General features: G+C 38.2%; 1 long non-coding RNA gene across 1 annotated transcript; it reads left to right on the forward strand.

The window, feature by feature from the left end:
• The first annotated feature begins 7,038 nt into the window (after window positions 1–7,038).
• Window positions 7,039–10,220, forward strand: LOC148224487 (uncharacterized). Its single transcript, XR_015802907.1, has 3 exons — window positions 7,039–7,260; window positions 7,618–7,701; window positions 9,814–10,220. It is a non-coding gene; the product is annotated as an uncharacterized LOC148224487 (long non-coding RNA).
• Window positions 10,221–10,650: the final 430 nt, after the last annotated feature.

The following is a 10,650-nucleotide window of genomic DNA, read 5'->3' on the forward strand; positions in this document are numbered from 1 at the left end:
ATCTTATACTTAGTATGCTATCAGATTATTATTAAATGAATAAAAGAAATCTTATTCTTGAAGCCATATCTATTGATAGCATAAAAATATCTTATTTGTTGCACGTTTTTGGAAATAAATTGTTGTGACAACAGAAGAAAGAGAATATTCGTCTATGTTAATTACAGTAAAAAGATATTCATTACATAAAACCATAGGACAACAGGGGTCAGCCATTCTGTAACATCATGCAGAGTTTATCAAATAACCTCTACTATGTTGGTATATTTGTCCTTTACATGAGATCAAACGGCATCATCTTTTTTAACTATTATCTTTATCCCAGATTTTTAGGTGAGCAAGGGCTCTCTCTGTGAAATGCTATTTGCATTGATATGTAAATAGTCTATGGCCTAGAGTCTTAAGAGTTTAAAATGATGAGGCTTAGGCACTTTTCTGTAGTGTTGGATTCAGGTGCTCAGCTCTACCAGATAGGCAAAATGTTTTGTCATGTTCTCTGCATGCAGAGCATACACAAAGGAAACACCTCCAAGAACTGTGCTACATAAAGTCCTTTAAGCCTTTTTTCAGACAGCAGTTCCTACTTCTTCAGTGTTGGCTTGTCACATACCAGCTGGAACACAAATTGTCTGGTGTGCCAGAGGGGGGAATATAGAACTTTTTCCTTTACTAACCTGATTACTCATATAGTAAGGAATCTGTGGAGCATTAGTATGTCAGTAGCCAAAAGTTCAGTCACAGTACTTGAGCAGACTCAGCACATATATATTCCCATTAGCTGAGAGTGGAGTCTGCATTTGTTATGGAATAGAGACATGATTAAAATTCATTAAGTATTCATTCAGACCAGGTCAGAAACTCCACCTTTATCACTAGGAATAGTTCAGGTATGTGCAGAGTGCTTCTATCAATCTAAGCAGCAGAAAGAGTTGAGGGAGGTATAAGGCCAAGAATGCAACAGCCCAGCCCACGATGTATTTATCCCAGGGTAGGTTCTTAAGCCTGTTGGAGACATGCTGAGCTGCAACCGGGCTCAAAGCACAACACAGAAAACATGTAGCCCATGAAAAGTGATACATGTTCCTATTGTCACAGTCTCTTCTGTCATAGTATGCCATGATATAGAACCATCAAGATCTTCCTAACTGTTATCAAACATGTCTTGCCTCACAAAGGAAAAAAATGTTGTCAGCTATCACAAAAATCCCACCAACTGTTAGTCTTGCCCAAATATGAGCTATTCCTCTCACCCAAGGCATAATTGCTTGAGTTGCAGGAGCAATCTGATTGTGAAGTACACATTGTTTACAGAAGGCAGGACAAATGAAAAGTGAAGATTAATAATGAATTAATGTAGATGAATAATGAGAAGGAAAAAAGAGAAAAAGGGGTGGGGGGAAGGGAAAGAGACAATTAAAATAACCCGGTTTTCCCAAAAAGAAGTTAATTCCAATTTATCATCCAGAATTTTATGGTGACATAAGGTGCCAACTCAGACATTACAATTCTTGAATAGGAAGAATTAGCATGAAGCTGATGGGGACATTCTTAAGCTGTATTGAAGCACAGAGCAAACAAAAGGCAAATTAACTGTACTTTTTATTAAATCTCATAGAGGATAGGAGTAAATATAATTTCCATCATCATGTGCATTGAGTAAAGGGAATACAAATTTACAGTGAGATGAAAATAGATCTAGTAATTATCTATTTTATCCTGGAGATGTTTTTCCAAACTTTCCTATAGGAAGAACTTCTGCTTTAAATTTTGAATTCTACAATGCAAATAAAGTGTTTTAAGATTGTGTAAGTTGCACTGATTTGCATTACAATTTGTAGTACAATTTAGGCTTTATCTTGTCTAAAAGAGTTAATATAGCCCAACAGTTTCATAGTCCTGACAGAATTAAAATTTAAAAATATATTGAAAATAGCTTTTACAAATTATTTACCCTTTTTTGAGGGCTCCTTATTTGCATTTTGACTGTTACGTAATCTATGCCTCTTGGCATAGAAATTGAAAGACCTTTTCATGTTTCTTGTTTGAATAAAGCATTTTCCATGCAAAAAAAGAAAAAAAAGAAAAGTTGGCTTAAATAAAGGGATAGGGGAAAAGAAAGATACTCAACGTTAAATAATTTGAAAAATAAGCTAAATTAATAAATCAAAAGATAAAAATGCTTTTAGATTTTAAAGAAAGAAAAAATCAAAGGCAATGTAATTTCCCTAATTTCCCAGCAAATCATTTTTTCATACATAAAATAACATTTGCAGAGAAGTGCAGACTTGATGCTAGTCACAGTGGAATAAAATCTGTAGTTTATGCAGTACAGGGCATACTGCATTTCGTAAGTGTCTCCCTAACTAAAAATCTGTGTGTAGAAAGATAGACTGTAAACTGAACATATTAATCCTTCCGGAGAGGACAATAAGCATGTGGCCATAGTTATTATGTCAGGCAAAGACAGATCAACTTCATTATTTACGTTGTGAAATGGGATTTTAAGAAAATTCCTGTTTCAAACATTGCAATGCTGAAATGTGTGCTGTAAAATGCAAGTCCAAAAGTTTCAAAGAGCAGGAATATGCACATGAACAGATCTAAGTTTGTTGGAGAGGAAAATTTGTCAAATTTGCATTATATTAGTTTGATTTTACTTACATAAAACTGCAAGTCTTGTGCATTTACAGTTGAAATACTGAATTAGGTCTTTGTATTAAAAATGATCAAACAGCAACAGCTTTTTTTTTTTTAAGGATGTGCTAATTTATCATGCAAGGCTAAAAAAGCTCCCTAGATACAGCAGTGAGAGATAGATAAACTAATATGGCAATGGAAGAATTTCTGTGATCTCTGTAATAGGATATTTCCTAGTTTCCCTGTTGCAAGTTCTGAGACTCTGTACCAGTAGGGAAGAGGCAGAGAAAGAGTTCCATAAGTTTAAAATAAGCATAACAGCTTCTTTTCTGTTTGGAGAGTGATTTACAATCTGTATAAAACCAGCTAACATGACCCTGATTCAGAAAAGTATTCTCAATACTTTTCTTTATAATCATGAGCTTTGTGGTATCCAAGGCAGGAATATTCACAGCTATCTGACAACTAAAGGTATTTTTGAACTACTGAATTTATTTTTTTCTACTGTTTTTGTGGGGAAAAAAGTTATTTGGAAAAGCATATAATTTATTTCTCAAATGACATTTCTAGGAAGTACTAAGTTCACATGAAGAAAATGGGGGAAAAAGTGAGCAAAAAATTGAATTAGGGGAGAAAAAATAAAGCAAATTGTAAGAAATCTTGTTTATAAGAATTAACCTAGACATTTTGGAAGGGAGGCAAGAGCCAAAATATATGGTTTATGGTCAAAATACGTAAAACAACCTGCATGTGGTGAAAACAGAGAAAGCATAAAGATGTCTAAAGGTCCTACTTGAATAGGATTAGGAAGAATCCCTTCCATATTGCTTCTCTCAGCTAAGGATGTTGGGCTGATAAAAATTCTTAACTTAAAAGCTAGCAGTTCCATCATCACCTTTGCAATATTCCCTATCACCTTCCCTAGACAAGAGAAAGCACCTTTCCTGCTTTTTTGTTTGCCATTCGCTGTCTTTTGCTTCTAAAATTTAGCTGTTACATGTAAATTATTGTCTTTTTCTCTATTATTGAGTTGAACGAATTGCAGTTTTAAAGAGCTATATGTGGGATTGGCAAGTAAGTGGTAGGTATGTGTATTTATATGTGTTTTTCTACTCTAACCTTCTCAGACGACAGTGATGGATAGTGGGGTGCTGGCACACAATAAAATTGAATGAAACACTGAAGTCTTACAATCTCTAAAGCCAGATTTTATCAGGGTTAAAAAATAATGTTTCAGAGCATGATCTACAAATACTGAAAATTGAAATATTTCCCATTAGACTTGCAAATAAATATTTGCAAATAAATATTTACAAATAAAACTATTCCACTCTGTTGCAGAAAGAGTCTCTAGAATGATTTAACCTGCTCAGGTCAGACTCCCTGAAGCCTGCAGTTACCCTTCTGCTCCCTTTTCTCCAGGCCCATGGGACCCTGCCTGAATACATAATCTCAGCAAACAACCATGAGCCTTGCCCCCTCTGGCAGAAGAGCCCATCTGATTCACAATTCAGCTGCCACAGATATATAAGCAAGATAACAATCTGCCCTGACATCCCACCACATTCTCTTTAAAAATATATGCAATCCATTGTCTTTTCAATAAGGTGTGAGCATGTGAATTACACCGATTTTCACAGTTAACGAAAGTGATTCTTCTCTATTTTCCTTATAGAACTTGACATATTCATACTAAAGTAGGGAAAGCTCGTAGCCATGTGGAAGGCCCTTTGATTGTCTAGAAAGACGATTATGCCACAAACTGTAAGGCATCTGATATTAGGCTAATTCTCAAAATGCTTAGAGTAAGCATTATTGCTAATAGTGAAGAACAGGCTATGTTCATTTATGATGCACTTTCTGCAGTTCTTGAATTCCTAGGCTGGTTAATTCTCATTAGAGAGCTTTTTGCATGGTACTTTTGGTCATAATAATCAGGCCCTTATAATCAGCAGTTTTAGAATGCATATTTTTTTTTCTTTTTAGGTCTTTTCTTATATATTTCCAAAAGACAAATATATGTCTCATATGTGAGCTAGTTTTAAGTTAAACCTATTTTCAACACTTCACGAAGCAGTATAAGAAGATTAAAATCTACAGAATTTAACTCAAGGATCATGCTAAACCTGCAGTTAAAACACTAACTTCTATTTTCCAGGGCATTTGGAAGTGTCACAGGTATACTAAATTCTGTAATTTGCAGAGTTGTAGGCCATTACTTCCACTTAAAGTAGAAATTACCATAAACAATATATTAAAAGAGCATTTATAATAATATTAAACTTTTCAGGGGTCTTAAATATAGCTACATATATATATATATGAATATTTTTTCCAGAATACTATTTTTGATGATACTATAGCTATATAGGTGTCATTTATTTTTAAAAATACAGTATAATACAAAATCTGAGACATTATGGCATTATCTTCTGCTGTATAGTCTCTGCAAGACTATTAGAGTTTAGAAGACTCGTGATTTGTGAAAGAATATTTAGCATAAATAGGACTGAGCATGTACATAACTGAGTTGGGAACTGCTATAAAAAATTGATGCTTGTGAATGTCCTTAGACCTTAAAACTTTAATGGCTTTTCCCTCAACAAAGTCCCTTTGTCATCTTAGTTCTTTTCTCCAGAAGAGATACATTGGACTAGTGCTTTCAAATTTCAGCATCAGCCCAAGTTCTCCTTTACCTGCGATAGCTGCCACCTTTGCCAGTACAAAATCTATTCTAAGATAAAGAAAGCTTGTTTCTTTAAACTAAATTACTTTGGAAACTTTAAACTTTGGTAAGTGCTACAAATAGTTATATAGACAGACAGAACCCTAGACAGAGAGAAAAAAAACTTGTGGTCTTCTCTTTCAGCATTTATCAGATTGTTAAATTGCAAAATTATAGAACTGTATAATGGTTTGGGATGAAAGGGACCTTGAAAACCATCTAGCTCCGATCTCCCTGCTGTGGACAGGGACACTTTTCACTAGACCAGGTTGCTGAAAGCCCCATCCATTCTGGTGTTGACCACCTCCAGGGAGAGAATATCCGCAACTTCCCTGGGCAGCCTCTTCTAGTGCTTTACCACCCCCGCAGCAACATCTCATCTACACCTCTTCTCTCTTCCAAGCCGTTCCCTATTGTCCTGTCACTATATGCCCTTGTAAAAAGTTTCTCTCCATCTTTCTCATAAGCTCCCTTCAGGTACTGGAAGGCTGCAATTAGATCACCCCAAATCCGTCTCTTTTCCAGGCTGAATAATCACATTTCTTTCAGCCTTTCCTCATAGGAGAGGTGCTTCATCTCTCAGATCAACTTGGTGGGCTCCTCTGGGCTCACTCCAACAGCTCCATGTCTTTCCTGTCCTGGGGATCCCAGAGCTGGGTGCAGCACTGCAGGTGGGATCTCAGCAGAGAGGAGAATCCCCTGCCTTGCCTTGCTGCCCACAATGCTTTGAATGCAGCCCAGGATACAGTTGAATTTCTGGGCTGCAAGAACACATTCCTGAGGAAAGTTCAGCCTCTCATCCACCAGCACACCCAGTCCTTCTTGTCAGGGCTTGTCAGAGACTGAAATGTTATATTTTATGATTAAACATCTTCATTAAAGATTTTTGCCTTTTACAGCAGAACTGTATAGCAAAAGCTGCATGGAAGACCACCACATCCTGACTGAGGCCCTGCACTACATGTTGGAGATAAGATAAAGTGACTCAAGTCTGGGCTGGGGAAAAAGAATACATTCACAGGATTAAGCCCAACACCTTCAGGGTGGAGAACACAGCCCTGGGGTTTTCAGCTGCCAGGCTTGAACAGACTCTCCTCACACCAAAGGGTGAAGGGAGGAGGAGAGGTTTTGGGTGTGTGGTGAAAAAGCTTCTGGTCTGAGGCAGCTAATGCCCATCCTCTGCTGTGCAGACCAGCTCAGCTGGGGGGCTCTTCATCCCAGGAAAAGCTGCATCCATATGAGGGACAGAGAAGGGGTATCATGGCCCATGAAAGGCCCCCTCAAAGGGGTCCCCAGATGTGGACACACTGTTAGAGATCTAGGAAAATTACAGCCAGAAAAATTATTCCCAGGCTGGAGCTTCTCCTGATTCTCTCAGCTCCATTCCCAAACTGATAATATGTTCAGCTCCAGTAGGGAGACTTTCTCCCAGGATGATAATTTGGTCAAAATGGAATGGAATTAATAACATTAGATTAACGCCTGGTGTCGACCGTGGGACTCATTCTGAAGTACTGTCCCAGAGGCGTTTTCTCAATTATCCAATGAGCTACTGTCTTGTCTTAGCTCTGCAGAACATTCTGTACAAATCGTGCTCTCAATAAAATGCCTTCTTTCCCTAAGGAGGTCTGTGTGTGTTGCTGTCATTGCTCTCTCTCTTTAGCTCAGTAACCACATCCAGACCCTGCACCAGAGCATTGCAACAGATCCAGAGTCTTGCAAGGGACAGTCAAACTTGCCCAACCCAGGGAAGGCACCTGGGTGTTCCCACCTGCCCCAAACATATAGTATTCCATTGGAGTCTATAATTTTTCGTGGCCCAGGGCTACGGGGGACCCTCACCACCAAGAAGACCAGATGAAGAGGAACAATGAGACGTCGCTAGTACCCTCAGAAAGGTGATTTGCTTCTACTTAACCCTGGTCATTCTTCCCGTCCTGTCTCATCCCATCCCATACCCCCTGCCCCCTCCTCTTTTTCTATTTCTTTGTTTTCTCTTTCTTTCTCTTTGTTTCTCTATTAAATAAAATATATCTCTTTTTTTGCACCAACATCTAACTTTGTTTTGTTTTAATTAAGTTTTGGGGTATATTTCAAACCTTTCTGTGTTCAATCCATTTTATTCACAGAGACTTAGTTTTCTTTGCTCTTCTGTGTTAAGAACGTATTTTAATAGGGCTGATCTTGATCTGTTCATCCCCCAGCCTTGATTGATACTGAGGGTTGACCATGGTAAATCGGGTGTCCCCCTACAGCTCTTGCAGGCCCACAGTGAAGCAGAGATCCATCCGGAACCCACAGAGAACCCCATGCTGGAGCAGGTGGAAGCTTGAAAGAAGGTATGACCCTGTGGGAAGTTGGCATTGGAGCAGACTCATGGTAAGATCTATGGACGTGCCTTAGGATGTGGACATGGTTTAGTGATAGACTTTGTAGCTCTGGATCAACAGTTGGACCCAATGATCTTAAAGGTGCTTTCCAATCTAAATGATTCTATGATTCTCTACAGGAGAAGCAGAGCCATACCATCTGTTCCACTTGTCTAAATACAATAGCTCAAGGGAACTGTACAGCTGCTCATTTATCAAATTTTACAAGTACCTGTAAAGCAAAATGTTTTGCCTGGATGAAATCCCTGCTTCCAGCTCTTGATAATTTTTTTTTTCTTCTCAAATAGCATTGACTAGTGTAAATAACTGGTCTCAGCAAGTCACATTCAAGCCACTGAGACTATAGGGACTTATTAGTAAGAGTAGAATTAATAAACTAAAAAATCCCTAGTGTGTACACTCAAGCCAAGAACAGTACTATCTATCCCCATGACATATTTATTTTTCAGCTGGAAAATATACTCAGCAACTCCCCAACCTGCTAGAAATACTTACAATTTTCTTTTTAGACAGGAAGCAGTATTCCCTCATTTTCTCTCATCATCTCTCTCAGACTGCAAACTGCATGATGGTAATGAATGACATTATTTGCACTGCAATGATTTGATTCAAGTAATGGAAGCACAGATCTTCTGAAGAAAGCTGACAGCAGTGAATCTTAGATGTTACTGAGAAAATAAACAGGCAATTACTGGCATTTGACAGCTGAACTTCCCAGCTGAAAAGGAAGCATGAAAAAGGAATGCCTAAATCAGAGTCTCCAATTTATTTATTAAGAAACCCCAAACACCACCACAAAAACAACAAAAACTTCCCATGTATATTAAACATTTACATTTATAGTGTAGGAGGAAAAATATAGAAACTAAAAGGAGAAAATCAAATTTGATATGTTTATAAATATAGTGGGCACTGGGAACTCACAATGAGGGGGTCCCCAGAACAAGGACATCAACCTGTTGGAGTGAGTCCAGAGGAAGCCACCAAATGGATCAGAGGAATGGAGCACCTCTCCTATAAGGGAAGGCTGAGAGGATTGGGATTGGATGGAAAAGAAAAGGCTTTGAGGTGACCTAATTGCAGCCTTCTAGTACCTGAAGGGATAGGGTACAGGAACAATGGGGAAAGATCTCTACCAGGGCATATAGTGACAAGACAAGAGGGAATGGCTTCAAACTGAAACAGCGTAGGTTTAGATTGGATATTAGCAAAAAGTAAGGGTTCCAGTGGGGCACTGGAACGTTACCTGAGGAAGCTGTGCATGGCCCATCCATGGGGACAATCCTGGTTCAAGACTAGATTGGATGCAGCTCTGAGCAACCTGGTCTAGTGGAAGGTGTCCTTGTCCATGGCAGGGGAGTTGGAAGTGGACTTTCAGGTCCCTTCCAACCCAAACAGTTCTATGATTCTATGATTCTATGATTCTATGATTCTATGATTCTATGATTCTATGATTCTATGATTCTATGATTCTATGATTCTATTCCACCATGAGCTACAGGAAAACCTCTGCTCCCATGTCTGGAGTATGTCCTCCCTCCTTCTTCGCTGACCTTGGTGCATAGCTGTTCCTTTCACTTATTCTCATTCCTCTCTTCTCCGGCCACAATTACTTCTCAGCAACAGCACTTTTTTTTTTGCCTTCTAAAATCCGTTATCACAGAGGTGTTACTACTATCTGTGCTCAGTCTTGGCCGCAGGCAGGTCTGTCTTGGACCCAGCTGCCATTGGCTCTGTTGGACATGAGGGAAGTTTACAGCAGCTTCTGAGAGAAGACAGCCCTCAACCTACCCCTCTCTCCCATTACCCTAATCTTGCCATGCAAACCCAATACAACCTATTCCCAGGAGTTTTGCCGACATTTTGAGCAATACAGGAGGTTGGCTCAAATCAGAAATATACAAAGGTATATTTCTGATGTGTCAGGCAGTAAATTTCCAGAGCAGTCCGGCACTGGAGTTAATTAGGGTATAGTGCTGGCACATAGGAGACTTTAGACATTAGTTGTTCCATTCAGAGCATTCTTACTGAAACATCTTTATTTCTGTTTTCATCCTTTAGGTTCAAGACCTAACAGCTATTGAGAAAATGCAAATATCTCGAGGAAGGTGGATTGGTGGGATCACTTGCTTATGGAACCCTGATCATAAAAACTTGTCTATGTGAAGATTTGTATCAAGAAAGAGAGATGGCCATTTAGAAGAAATGTTTATGGCCTTTCAACTTTCTTTTGGAGATTTAAATGAGAGTATTATGTTATGCCTGGTTAATTGGACCTTTCTAAATGCACAGTGCTCTATAATGGAGCCTAGGTATATATCCTTATAAAAATAAAAGAAACTTTTATCCCACAAAAGGGTAATGATTTTTCAGACACCAAATGACAGTTCATAGTGATGGTTTTGTATTGGTTAAAAAAACACCACATAAAACAAAGGTTTAAATGCAGAGAAAACACACTGAAATGTATACAGAAAATTAAACAAAGTCCCTGTTATCTCTCTTTTCTTAGCAGACACAATCATAACCATTCTCCATTCATCTTTAGAGCTGAAAAATTCACTGCAGTGTCATTTCCATTTTCTAAATAATCTTTTATTATGTTCCTATCAGTCTTTAGGGATAAATTTATATGGCAGAATCCAGAGCTAGTTTGGGTCCTGATAGCAGTATATCTGTAAGAGGCCAAACTAGAAAATAGAACACATGGCAGAAAATTTATTTGTTTTTCTACATAGATATAATCCAAATTTCACACTTCTCTCTGAAATAGGAGCCAGCTCAAAACCCAAAGCAAAAATTTGTGAGAAAAAATCTTAACAGCAATGAAGTTCTACACTGATGAATTTTTATTGATTTTAGTATATAGCTATGATTTTTAAGTTTGTGCAGAAGTGA

Source organism: Sturnus vulgaris, chromosome 3, assembly GCF_052056855.1.
Source record: "Sturnus vulgaris isolate bStuVul1 chromosome 3, bStuVul1.hap1, whole genome shotgun sequence".
Lineage (NCBI taxonomy): Eukaryota > Metazoa > Chordata > Aves > Passeriformes > Sturnidae > Sturnus > Sturnus vulgaris.